The sequence below is a fragment of the Rana temporaria genome, chromosome 8 (assembly GCF_905171775.1).
Source record: "Rana temporaria chromosome 8, aRanTem1.1, whole genome shotgun sequence".
Lineage (NCBI taxonomy): Eukaryota > Metazoa > Chordata > Amphibia > Anura > Ranidae > Rana > Rana temporaria.
The window spans coordinates 1,052,419-1,065,951 of NC_053496.1; positions in this window are offsets into that span (position 1 = coordinate 1,052,419).

Genomic DNA, 13,533 nt, shown 5'->3' on the forward strand with positions numbered 1-13,533 from the left:
TACACAGAGACAGGAAAAAGTATTCACACCCCTCTATATACAGAGCCTGGACAAAGTATTCACACCCCTCTATATACAGAGACAGGAAAAAATATTCATACCCCTCTATATACAGAGCCTGGAAAAAGTATTCATACCCCTCTATATACAGAGACAGGAAAAAGTATTCATACCCCTCTATAGACAGAGACAGGAAAAAGTATTCATACCCCTCTATATACAGGGCCTGGAAAAAGTATTCACACCCCTCTATACACAGAGCCTGGAAAAAGTATTCATACCCCTCTATATACAGACAGGAAAAAGTATTCATACCCCTCTATATACAGAGCCTGGGAAAAGTATTCATACCCCTCTATATACAGGGCCTGGGAAAAGTATTCATACCCCTCTATACACAGAGCCTGGAAAAAGTATTCACACCCCTCTATACACAGAGACAGGAAAAAGTATTCATACCCCTCTATATACAGAGACAGGAAAAAGTATTCATACCCCTCTATATACAGAGACAGGAAAAAGTATTCATACCCCTCTATATACAGAGCCTGGAAAAAGTATTCATACCCCTCTATATACAGAGACAGGAAAAAGTATTCATACCCCTCTATACACAGAGACAGGAAAAAGTATTCATACCCCTCTATATACAGAGACAGGAAAAAGTATTCACACCCCTCTATATACAGAGACAGGAAAAAGTATTCACACCCCTCTATACACAGAGCCTGGAAAAAGTATTCATACCCCTCTATATACAGACAGGAAAAAGTATTCATACCCCTCTATACACAGAGACAGGAAAAAGTATTCATACCCCTCTATATACAGAGACAGGAAAAAGTATTCACACCCCTCTATATACAGAGACAGGAAAAAGTATTCACACCCCTCTATACACAGAGCCTGGAAAAAGTATTCATACCCCTCTATATACAGACAGGAAAAAGTATTCATACCCCTCTATACACAGAGACAGGAAAAAGTATTCATACCCCTCTATATACAGACAGGAAAAAGTATTCATACCCCTCTATATACAGACAGGAAAAAGTATTCATACCCCTCTATACACAGACAGGAAAAAGTATTCATACCCCTCTATATACAGGGCCTGGGAAAAGTATTCATACCCCTCTATACACAGAGCCTGGAAAAAGTATTCATACCCCTCTATATACAGAGACAGGAAAAAGTATTCACACCCCTCTATATACAGAGACAGGAAAAAGTATTCATACCCCTCTATAGACAGAGACAGGAAAAAGTATTCATACCCCTCTATATACAGACAGGAAAAAGTATTCATACCCCTCTATACACAGAGACAGGAAAAAGTATTCATACCCCTCTATATACAGACAGGAAAAAGTATTCATACCCCTCTATACACAGACAGGAAAAAGTATTCATACCCCTCTATATACAGAGCCTGGGAAAAGTATTCATACCCCTCTATATACAGGGCCTGGAAAAAGTATTCATACCCTCTATATACAGAGACAGGAAAAAGTATTCATACCCCTCTATATACAGAGACAGGAAAAAGTATTCATACCCCTCTATATACAGAGACGGGAAAAAGTATTCATACCCCTCTATAGACAGAGCCTGGAAAAAGTATTCATACCCTCTATATACAGAGACAGGAAAAAGTATTCATACCCCTCTATAGACAGAGACAGGAAAAAGTATTCACACCCCTCTATACACAGAGCCTGGAAAAAGTATTCATACCCCTCTATATACAGACAGGAAAAAGTATTCATACCCCTCTATACACAGACAGGAAAAAGTATTCATACCCCTCTATAGACAGGAAAAAGTATTCATACCCCTCTATAGACAGAGCCTGGAAAAAGTATTCATACCCTCTATATACAGAGACAGGAAAAAGTATTCATACCCCTCTATATACAGAGACAGGAAAAAGTATTCATACCCTCTATATACAGAGACAGGAAAAAGTATTCATACCCCTCTATATACAGAGACAGGAAAAAGTATTCATACCCCTCTATATACAGAGACAGGAAAAAGTATTCATACCCCTCTATAGACAGAGACAGGAAAAAGTATTCATACCCCTCTATATACAGGGCCTGGAAAAAGTATTCACACCCCTCTATACACAGAGCCTGGAAAAAGTATTCATACCCCTCTATATACAGACAGGAAAAAGTATTCATACCCCTCTATATACAGAGCCTGGGAAAAGTATTCATACCCCTCTATATACAGGGCCTGGGAAAAGTATTCATACCCCTCTATACACAGAGCCTGGAAAAAGTATTCACACCCCTCTATACACAGAGCCTGGAAAAAGTATTCATACCCCTCTATACACAGAGACAGGAAAAAGTATTCACACCCCTCTATATACAGAGCCTGGACAAAGTATTCACACCCCTCTATATACAGAGACAGGAAAAAATATTCATACCCCTCTATATACAGAGCCTGGAAAAAGTATTCATACCCCTCTATATACAGAGACAGGAAAAAGTATTCATACCCCTCTATAGACAGAGACAGGAAAAAGTATTCATACCCCTCTATATACAGGGCCTGGAAAAAGTATTCACACCCCTCTATACACAGAGCCTGGAAAAAGTATTCATACCCCTCTATATACAGACAGGAAAAAGTATTCATACCCCTCTATATACAGAGCCTGGGAAAAGTATTCATACCCCTCTATATACAGGGCCTGGGAAAAGTATTCATACCCCTCTATACACAGAGCCTGGAAAAAGTATTCACACCCCTCTATACACAGAGACAGGAAAAAGTATTCACACCCCTCTATATACAGAGCCTGGACAAAGTATTCATACCCCTCTATACACAGAGACAGGAAAAAGTATTCATACCCCTCTATATACAGAGCCTGGAAAAAGTATTCATACCCCTCTATATACAGAGACAGGAAAAAGTATTCATACCCCTCTATAGACAGAGACAGGAAAAAGTATTCATACCCCTCTATATACAGGGCCTGGAAAAAGTATTCACACCCCTCTATACACAGAGCCTGGAAAAAGTATTCATACCCCTCTATATACAGACAGGAAAAAGTATTCATACCCCTCTATATACAGAGCCTGGGAAAAGTATTCATACCCCTCTATATACAGGGCCTGGGAAAAGTATTCATACCCCTCTATACACAGAGCCTGGAAAAAGTATTCACACCCCTCTATACACAGAGACAGGAAAAAGTATTCACACCCCTCTATATACAGAGCCTGGACAAAGTATTCACACCCCTCTATATACAGAGACAGGAAAAAATATTCATACCCCTCTATATACAGAGCCTGGAAAAAGTATTCATACCCCTCTATATACAGAGACAGGAAAAAGTATTCATACCCCTCTATAGACAGAGACAGGAAAAAGTATTCATACCCCTCTATATACAGGGCCTGGAAAAAGTATTCACACCCCTCTATACACAGAGCCTGGAAAAAGTATTCATACCCCTCTATATACAGACAGGAAAAAGTATTCATACCCCTCTATATACAGAGCCTGGGAAAAGTATTCATACCCCTCTATATACAGGGCCTGGGAAAAGTATTCATACCCCTCTATACACAGAGCCTGGAAAAAGTATTCATACCCCTCTATATACAGACAGGAAAAAGTATTCATACCCCTCTATAGACAGGGCCTGGACAAAGTATTCACACCCCTCTATATACAGAGACAGGAAAAAGTATTCATACCCCTCTATATACAGTGGGCCAGATTCAGAAAGATCTGCAGATCTTTCTGCTGGCGTAACGTATCTTATTTACGCTACACCGCCGCAAGTTTTTCAGACAAGTGCTTTATTCACAAAGCACTTGCCTGTAAAGTTGCGGCGGCGTAAATCACTCGGCGGAATTCAAATTCAATGCCTTCCGGTGATCGCTCTTCGCTTGGAAAGGAAGGGTTGGGGCACTTTGATATCTTCAGAATCAGGTGAGGGGATCATGGAAGGGATCAGGGAAGGGATTGGGGGAAGGGATCGGGGGAAGGGATCGGGGGAAGGGATCGGGGAGGGGATCATGGAAGGGATCGGGGAAGGGAATCGGAGCAAGGGATTGGGGGAAGGGATCGGGGGAAGGGATCGGGGAGGGGATCATGGAAGGGATCGGGGGAGGGATTGGGGGAAGGGATCGGGGGAAGGGATCGGGGAGGGGATCATGGAAGGGATCGGAGCAAGGGATCGGGGGAAGGGATCGGGGACGGGGAGGGGATCATGGAAGGGATCGGGGAAGGGATCAGGGAAGGGATCAGGAGGGGATCGGAGCAGGGATTTGGGAGGGGATCAGGGAAGGGATCGGGGAGGGGATCATGGAAGGGATCGGGGAAGGGATCGGAGCAAGGGATTGGGGGAAGGGATCGGGGACGGGGAGGGGATCATGGAAGGGATCGGGGAAGGGATCAGGGAAGGGATCAGGAGGGGATCGGAGCAGGGATTTGGGAGGGGATCAGGGAAGGGATCGGATAGGGGATCGGAGGAAGGGATCAGGGAAGAGGTCATGGAAGGGGTCAGGGAAGGGATCAGGGAAGGGATCGGGGGAAGGGATCATGGAAGGGATCAGGGAGGGGAAGGGGTCATGGAAGGGATCAGGGAGGGGAAGGGGTCATGGAAGGGATCAGGGAGGGGAAGGGGTCATGGAAGGGATCAGGGAGGGGAAGGGGTCATGGAAGGGATCTGGGAAGGGAGCGGGGGAGGGGATCGGGAAGGTTTCTGGGACGGAGCGGGTTAAGCCGGTTCTCTGAACTCATTTGCGATGGAAATATTTCTGGTTTGTGTAACCAAATCCCCGACACGCTCCGTCATCTTCTCTCCTCCTGGAACACGCCGATTCCTCGCAGTCCTCCAACTCCCAGAATCCTCCTCACCACATTCCATCTCAGCCAATCACCATCAGCGATTAACCCCTTCCAGCCCGCGCCTTCTCTCCCCAATTATTATCACAGCAGAGACCCCGGGGAATAAATTGGTGGGTGTTGCCATTTTTTATGTCACACGATATTTGCGTTTTTTTCAAACTATTTATCGAAACATTTTTAATGCAAAAAAGACAAAATTCATAAAATATAAAACAAGCGGCGAGTGAATAGACACCAAACACGCCGCACTTTATCAATGCGCAAAACGGCGACAAACATTGGAAATCCGAAGACGCAAAGCGCAGAAAATATTTTATGAAGAAATTAAATTTTTCTTTTTATTACAGAATTTTTTTTTATTTTATATAATAAAAAATCGCAGTGATGATAAAATATCACAGAAAAAAGATGGATTTGTGGGAATAAAATGAGATTTGTGATCAGCGCAGAGCTGAAGAAGAAAACATGGCCTGGTCATGGGGGGGTAAAACCTTTCCGTAAATGACGGGGAAATCCTCCTTCTTATGGGTGAATGTCGGGGATTCTCCCGGGAATAGCAGAGCCAGGCGAGCGGATTTTCTGGTTCCACCGTCCTCAAGCAGCGGCAGCAGTGATCGTCTCCTCAGGTGTCTCCTCGATCTTCTCCTCGATCGTCTCCTCGGTCTTCTCCTCGATCGTCTCCTCGATCTTCTCCTCGATCGTCTCCTCGATCGTCTCCTCAGGTGTCTCCTCGATCTTCTCCTCGATCGTCTCCTCAGGTGTCTCCTCGATCGTCTCCTCGATCGTCTCCTCAGGTGTCTCCTCGATCTTCTCCTCGATCGTCTCCTCAGGTGTCTCCTCGATCGTCTCCTCGATCTTCTCCTCGATCGTCTCCTCGATCGTCTCCTCAGGTGTCTCCTCGATCTTCTCCTCGATCGTCTCCTCGGTCTTCTCCTCGATCGTCTCCTCGATCTTCTCCTCGATCGTCTCCTCGATCGTCTCCTCAGGTGTCTCCTCGATCTTCTCCTCGATCTTCTCCTCGATCGTCTACTCGATCTTCTCCTCGATCTTCTCCTCGATCGTCTACTCGATCTTCTCCTCGATCTTCTCCTCGATCGTCTCCTCGGTCTTCTCCTCGATCGTCTCCTCGGTCTTCTCCTCGATCGTCTCCTCGATCTTCTCCTCGATCGTCTCCTCGATCTTCTCCTCGATCGTCTCCTCGGTCTTCTCCTCGATCTTCTCCTCAATCTTCTCCTCAGGTGTCTCCTCGATCGTCTCCTCAGGTGTCTCCTCGATCGTCTCCTCAGGTGTCTCCTCGATCTTCTCCTCGATCTTCTCCTCGATCGTCTCCTCGGTCTTCTCCTCGATCGTCTCCTCGATCGCCTCCTCGATCGTCTCCTCGATCGTCTCCTCGATCTTTTCCTCGATCTTCTCCTCGATCGTCTCCTCGGTCTTCTCCTCGATCGTCTCCTCGATCGTCTCCTCGGTCTTCTCCTCGATCGTCTCCTCAATCTTTTCCTCGATCGTCTCCTCAGGTGTCTCCTCGATCGTCTCCCCGGGCGTCTCCTCGATCATCTCCTCAATCATCTCCTCAGGTGTCTCCTCGATCATCTCCTCAGGTGTCTCCTCGATCATCTCCTCAGGTGTCTCCTCGATAGTCTCCTCGATCGTCTCCCCGGGCGTCTCCTCGATCATCTCCTCAATCATCTCCTCAGGTGTCTCCTCGATCATCTCCTCAGGTGTCTCCTCAATCATCTCCTCAGGTGTCTCCTCGATCATCTCCTCAGGTGTCTCCTCGATCATCTCCTCAGGTGTCTCCTCGATAGTCTCCTCGATCGTCTCCCCGGGCGTCTCCTCAGGTGTCTCCTCGATAGTCTCCTCGATCGTCTCCCCGGGCGTCTCCTCAGGTGTCTCCTCGATCATCTCCTCAGGTGTCTCCTCGATCGTCTCCCCGGGCGTCTCTTCTAATCTCTAAAGTATAATCTGGAGCCCTTTATCTCCGGCCTGCCCCTCCCCCGCTCTGTATATATACATGGAGTATATACTGCAGTGGGAAGAATTCCCTTTATTACCCCATTGGTGACCCCGGGGGGGAGGGGCGGGGGGAGGGGCATTTAGTGTCCCCACAAGAGATTCCGGTCCGGACTGGTTTTGTATCTTCCATTCCCAGATTTCTTTTTCAGGTAAAAGTACAGAAAATATTTGTTGATCACGCCAGTCACATCCTGGGGACTTATCTACAATGTTATCAGCCTTACCAGCTTTCCTCTGTGATCTACAAAACACCTCCCTGGCGGGGGATGGTGTCGGGGTTCCTCCAGTGATACAGTACAGTGAGTGAGCTTTGTCACCCCAGGACTACAGACCATTGCCCTCTGGGGTGAGGGGAAGGTGTTCTGTAGTCCTAGCACTCTTCTGTCCTATTCTGATAATGCGGCTCCTCCACAGATACAGTACGGTGAGTGTTAGGACTACAGAACAACTCCCCCTTCTTATAGAGATGCTAGGAATGGTGGGAAGTGACACAGCCAGGAATTACACCTTACAGCACCGGGATCCCGGGATCACTTCCCACCATTTCTACCAACTGCCGGGATCACTTCCCACCATTCCTACCAACTGCCGGGATCACTTCCCACCATTCCTACCAACTGCCGGGATCACTTCCCACCATTCCTACCAACTGCCGGGATCACTTCCCACCATTCCTACCAACTGCCGGGATCACTTCCCACCATTCCTACCAACTGCCAGGATCACTTCCCACCATTCCTACCAACTGCCGGGATCACTTCCCACCATTCCTACCAACTGCCGGGATCCCGGGATCACTTCCCTCCATTCCTACCAACTGCCGGGATCACTTCCCACCATTCCTACCAACTGCCGGGATCACTTCCCACCATTCCTACCAACTGCCGGGATCACTTCCCACCATTCCTACCAACTGCCGGGATCCCGGGATCACTTCCCTCCATTCCTACCAACTGCCGGGATCACTTCCCACCATTCCTACCAACTGCCGGGATCACTTCCCACCATTCCTACCAACTGCCGGGATCACTTCCCACCATTCCTACCAACTGCCGGGATCCCGGGATCACTTCCCTCCATTCCTACCAACTGCCGGGATCACTTCCCACCATTCCTACCAACTGCCAGGATCACTTCCCACCATTCCTACCAACTGCCGGGATCACTTCCCACCATTCCTACCAACTGCCGGGATCACTTCCCACCATTCCTACCAACTGCCGGGATCACTTCCCACCATTCCTACCAACTGCCGGGATCCCGGGATCACTTCCCTCCATTCCTACCAACTGCCGGGATCCCGGGATCACTTCCCACCATTCCTACCAACTGCCGGGATCCCGGGATCACTTCCCACCATTCCTACCAACTGCCGGGATCACTTCCCACCATTCCTACCAACTGCCGGGATCCCGGGATCTTTTCCCACCATTCTCACCAAGTGGCGGGATCCCGGGATCACTTCCCACCAAGTGTCGGGATCCCGGGGCTGTAAGGTGTGATTCCTGGCTGTGTAGAGGGAAGGCCGGAGCTGACGAAGGAGGAGGAGGAGGTGGAGTAGGGCAGGCGATCCCGATCCGGGGTTATGGAGAATTATCTGCTTTGCTCAGGATAACAGCAGGTCCAACAGATGCAGCTCAGAGGATTTAGCAGAAGCTAAAATCAGAAAGCAGAAATCGCAGCGGCGCAGACCTGTCCTCCTAATCAGGACGCCGCTAATAGCCTCTTCCCTTCTCCCAGCACCTCCTCATTCACAAAGAATAACCGCCGCCGCTGGGCCCGAGCCAAATACCCCCCCAACCCCCCATCTGCCCCAAACCCCCCCCCCTCCCCCCATAAATGTATCTCAATATATAGAATAGGAAATATTTAATCTACAAAAACGCATCAAATGTATCTCAGAATAACATAAAAGAAAAGCACAATACATGGAAACAAAAAAGAAGACATTGTTTATATTTATATTTTAAAAGCATAAAATGTATCTAAAATATTAAGCTACAAAAATACTATATATTAAATATAATTAAACACTGCAATTAAAAAATGCATTTCCTGTATCTAAATATATAAATAATATATAAAGCACATCAATATATATACTATAAAAATATACAAAATGTATCATAATAAATATTTATATGGAATTTATAGAATAAAAACATAAAATGTATCTAAGTGACAATATAAGAATATAAAAACACGGCTCTGTCATGAAGGTCCAGGTAAAGGGGCGCGGGGGAGCGGGGGGCGGGGGGCAGGAAGGGGTTAATAAAGAAAAGAAAACAGAATAAAATGGATGGAAGATACAATCAGAGGAAGAAATTTCACAGAATTGAGTTACATGAAGTGATTTCCATCTCTGTGTCTCGCCCTGGTCTTGTCTCCTCCCACCCTGGTCTTGTGTCCTCCCACCCTGGTCTTGTCTCCTCCCACCCTGATCTTGTCTCCTCCCACCATGGTCTTGTCTCCTCCCACCCTGGTCTTGTCTCCTCCCACCCTGGTCTTGTGTCCTCCCACCCTGGTCTTGTCTCCTCCCACCATGGTCTTGTCTCCTCCCACCCTGGTCTTGTCTCCTCCCACACTGGTCTTGTCTCCTCCCACCCTGGTCTTGTCTCCTCCCACCCTGTTCTTGTCTCCTCCCACCCTGGTCTTGTCTCCTCTCACCCTGGTCTTGTCTTTTCCCACCCTGTTCTTGTCTCCTCCCACCCTGGTCTTGTCTCCTCTCACCCTGGTCTTGTCTTTTCCCACCCTGGTCTTGTCTCCTCCCACCCTGGTCTTGTCTTGTCTCCTCTCACCCTGGTCTTGTCTCCTCCTACCCCGGTCTTGTCTCCTCCTACCCCGGTCTTGTCTCCTCCCACCCTGGTCTTGTCCCCTTCCACCCTGGTCTTGTCTTGTCTCCTCTCACCCTGGTCTTGTCTCCTCCTACCCCGGTCTTGTCTCCTCCTACCCCGGTCTTGTCTCCTCCCACCCTGGTCTTGTCTCCTCCCACCCTGGTCTTGTCTCCTCCCACCCTGTTCTTGTCTCCTCCCACCCTGGTCTTGTCTCCTCCCACCCTGTTCTTGTCTCCTCCCACCCTGGTCTTGTCTCCTCTCACCCTGGTCTTGTCTCCTCTCACCCTGGTCTTGTCCCCTTCCACCCTGGTCTTGTCTTGTCTCCTCTCACCCTGGTCTTGTCTCCTCCTAGCCCGGTCTTGTCTCCTCCCACCCTGGTCTTGTCTCCTCTCACCCTGGTCTTGTCTCCTCTCACCCTGGTCTTGTCCCCTTCCACCCTGGTCTTGTCTTGTCTCCTCTCACCCTGGTCTTGTCTCCTCCTACCCCGGTCTTGTCTCCTCCCACCCTGGTCTTGTCTCCTCCCACCCTGGTCTTGTCTTGTCTCCTCTCACCCTGGTCTTGTCTCCTCCTACCCCGGTCTTGTCTCCTCCTACCCCGGTCTTGTCTCCTCCCACCCTGGTCTTGTCTCCTCCCACCCTGGTCTTGTCTCCTTCCACCCTGGTCTTGTCTCCTCCCACCCTGTTCTTGTCTCCTCCCACCCTGGTCTTGTCTCCTCCCACCCTGTTCTTGTCTCCTCCCACCCTGGTCTTGTCTCCTCTCACCCTGGTCTTGTCTTTTCCCACCCTGTTCTTGTCTCCTCCCACCCTGGTCTTGTCTCCTCTCACCCTGGTCTTGTCTCCTCTCACCCTGGTCTTGTCCCCTTCCACCCTGGTCTTGTCTTGTCTCCTCTCACCCTGGTCTTGTCTCCTCCTACCCCGGTCTTGTCTCCTCCTACCCCGGTCTTGTCTCCTCCCACCCTGGTCTTGTCCCCTTCCACCCTGGTCTTGTCTTGTCTCCTCTCACCCTGGTCTTGTCTCCTCCTACCCCGGTCTTGTCTCCTCCTACCCCGGTCTTGTCTCCTCCCACCCTGGTCTTGTCTCCTCCCACCCTGGTCTTGTCTCCTCCCACCCTGTTCTTGTCTCCTCCCACCCTGGTCTTGTCTCCTCCCACCCTGTTCTTGTCTCCTCCCACCCTGGTCTTGTCTCCTCTCACCCTGGTCTTGTCTTTTCCCACCCTGTTCTTGTCTCCTCCCACCCTGGTCTTGTCTCCTCTCACCCTGGTCTTGTCTCCTCTCACCCTGGTCTTGTCCCCTTCCACCCTGGTCTTGTCTTGTCTCCTCTCACCCTGGTCTTGTCTCCTCCTACCCCGGTCTTGTCTCCTCCCACCCTGGTCTTGTCTCCTCTCACCCTGGTCTTGTCTCCTCTCACCCTGGTCTTGTCCCCTTCCACCCTGGTCTTGTCTTGTCTCCTCTCACCCTGGTCTTGTCTCCTCCTACCCCGGTCTTGTCTCCTCCCACCCTGGTCTTGTCTCCTCCCACCCTGGTCTTGTCTTGTCTCCTCTCACCCTGGTCTTGTCTCCTCCTACCCCGGTCTTGTCTCCTCCTACCCCGGTCTTGTCTCCTCCCACCCTGGTCTTGTCTCCTCCCACCCTGGTCTTGTCTCCTCCCACCCTGGTCTTGTCTCCTCCCACCCTGTTCTTGTCTCCTCCCACCCTGGTCTTGTCTCCTCCCACCCTGTTCTTGTCTCCTCCCACCCTGGTCTTGTCTCCTCTCACCCTGGTCTTGTCTTTTCCCACCCTGTTCTTGTCTCCTCCCACCCTGGTCTTGTCTCCTCTCACCCTGGTCTTGTCTCCTCTCACCCTGGTCTTGTCCCCTTCCACCCTGGTCTTGTCTTGTCTCCTCTCACCCTGGTCTTGTCTCCTCCTACCCCGGTCTTGTCTCCTCCTACCCCGGTCTTGTCTCCTCCCACCCTGGTCTTGTCTCCTCCCACCCTGGTCTTGTCTCCTTCCACCCTGGTCTTGTCTCCTCCCACCCTGTTCTTGTCTCCTCCCACCCTGGTCTTGTCTCCTCCCACCCTGGTCTTGTGTCCTCCCACCCTGGTCTTGTCTCCTCCCACCCTGGTCTTGTCTCCTCCCACGCTGGTCTTGTCTCCTCCCACCCTGGTCTTTTCTCCTCCCACCCTGGTCTTGTCTCCTCCCACCCTGGTCTTATCTCCTCCCACCCTGGTCTTGTCCCCTCCCACAGGCTCTTGTCCCTTCCCACACTGGTCATGTCTCCTCCCACCCTGGTCTTGTGTCCTCCCACCCTGGTCTTGTCCCCTCCCACTCTGGTCTTGTCTCCTCCCACGCTGGTCTTGTGTCCTCCCACCCTGATCTTGTCCCCTCCCACTCTGGTCTTGTCTCCTCCCATCCCGGTCTTGTGTCCTCCCACCCTGGTCTTGTCCCCTCCCACCCTGGTCTTGTCTCCTCCCACGCTGGTCTTGTGTCCTCCCACCCTGATCTTGTCCCCTCCCACTCTGGTCTTGTCTCCTCCCATCCCGGTCTTGTCTCCTCCCACCCTGGTCTTATCTCCTCCCACCCTGGTCTTGTCCCCTCCCACAGGCTCTTGTCCCTTCCCACACTGGTCTTGTCTCCTCCCACCCTGGTCTTGTGTCCTCCCACCCTGGTCTTGTCCCCTCCCACCCTGGTCTTGTCTCCTTCCACCCTGGTCTTGTCTCCTCCCACGCTGGTCTTGTGTCCTCCCACCCTGATCTTGTCCCCTCCCACTCTGGTCTTGTCTCCTCCCATCCCGGTCTTGTCTCCTACTACCCTGGTCTTGTCTTCTCCCACCCTGGTCTTGTCTCCTCCCACCCTAGTCTTGTCTCCTCCCACCCTAGTCTTGTCCCATCCTACCCTGGTCTTGTCCCCTCCCACCCTGGTCTTGTCTCCTTCCACCCTGGTCTTGTGTCCTCCTACCCTGGTCTTGTCTTCTCCCACCCTGGTCTTGTCTCCTCCCACCCTGGTCTTGTCTTCTCCCACCCTGGTATTGTCTTCTCCTACCCTGGTCTTGTTTCCTCCCACCCTGATCTTGTCCCCTCCCGCTCTGGTCTTGTCCCCTCCCTCCCTGGTCTTGTCCCCTCCTACCCTGGTTTTGTCTCCTCCCACCCTGGTCTTGTCCCCTCCCACCCTGGTCTTGTCTTCTCCCACCCTGGTCTTGTCTCCTCCCACCCTGGTCTTGTCCCATCCTACCCTGGTCTTGTCTCCTCCCACCCTGGTCTTGTCCCCTCCCACCCTGGTCTTGTCTTCTCCCACCCTGGTCTTGTCTCCTCCCACCCTGGTCTTGTCCCATCCTACCCTGGTCTTGTCTCCTCCCACCCTGGTCTTGTCTCCTCCCACCCCAGTCTTGTCTCCTCCCACCCTGGTCTTGTCCCCTCCCACCCTGGTCTTGTCTCCTCCCATGCCAGTCGTGTCTCCTCCCACCCTGGATAGTGGGAGGGTTTTTCCAGTGGCTGCTGGCTCTGCGTGGTGTGTAATGAGGTGGCATAGAGAAGCACAGAGACCCGGTGATGACATCACTGAGTCTAAAATAAGAAATGGAATGAAAACCTTTTTTTATGTCATTTGCATGTTGATGAGGGGGGAGGGGAGGAACCAGGAAAGGCCAAATATAAGAAGATTAACTTCAGCTGGAGAAAAAAATTGAAGCAGGATTGTTTTCATAGTAGAAAAGCGGCAGAAACAAATCGCCCTCGCTGTCACCGGGGGAGGGGTGTTTCAGCCGTTCTGCTCCCAGAGATCTGTATACAGTATATAGAGTCCTATGACATCATACTGTCCCCCG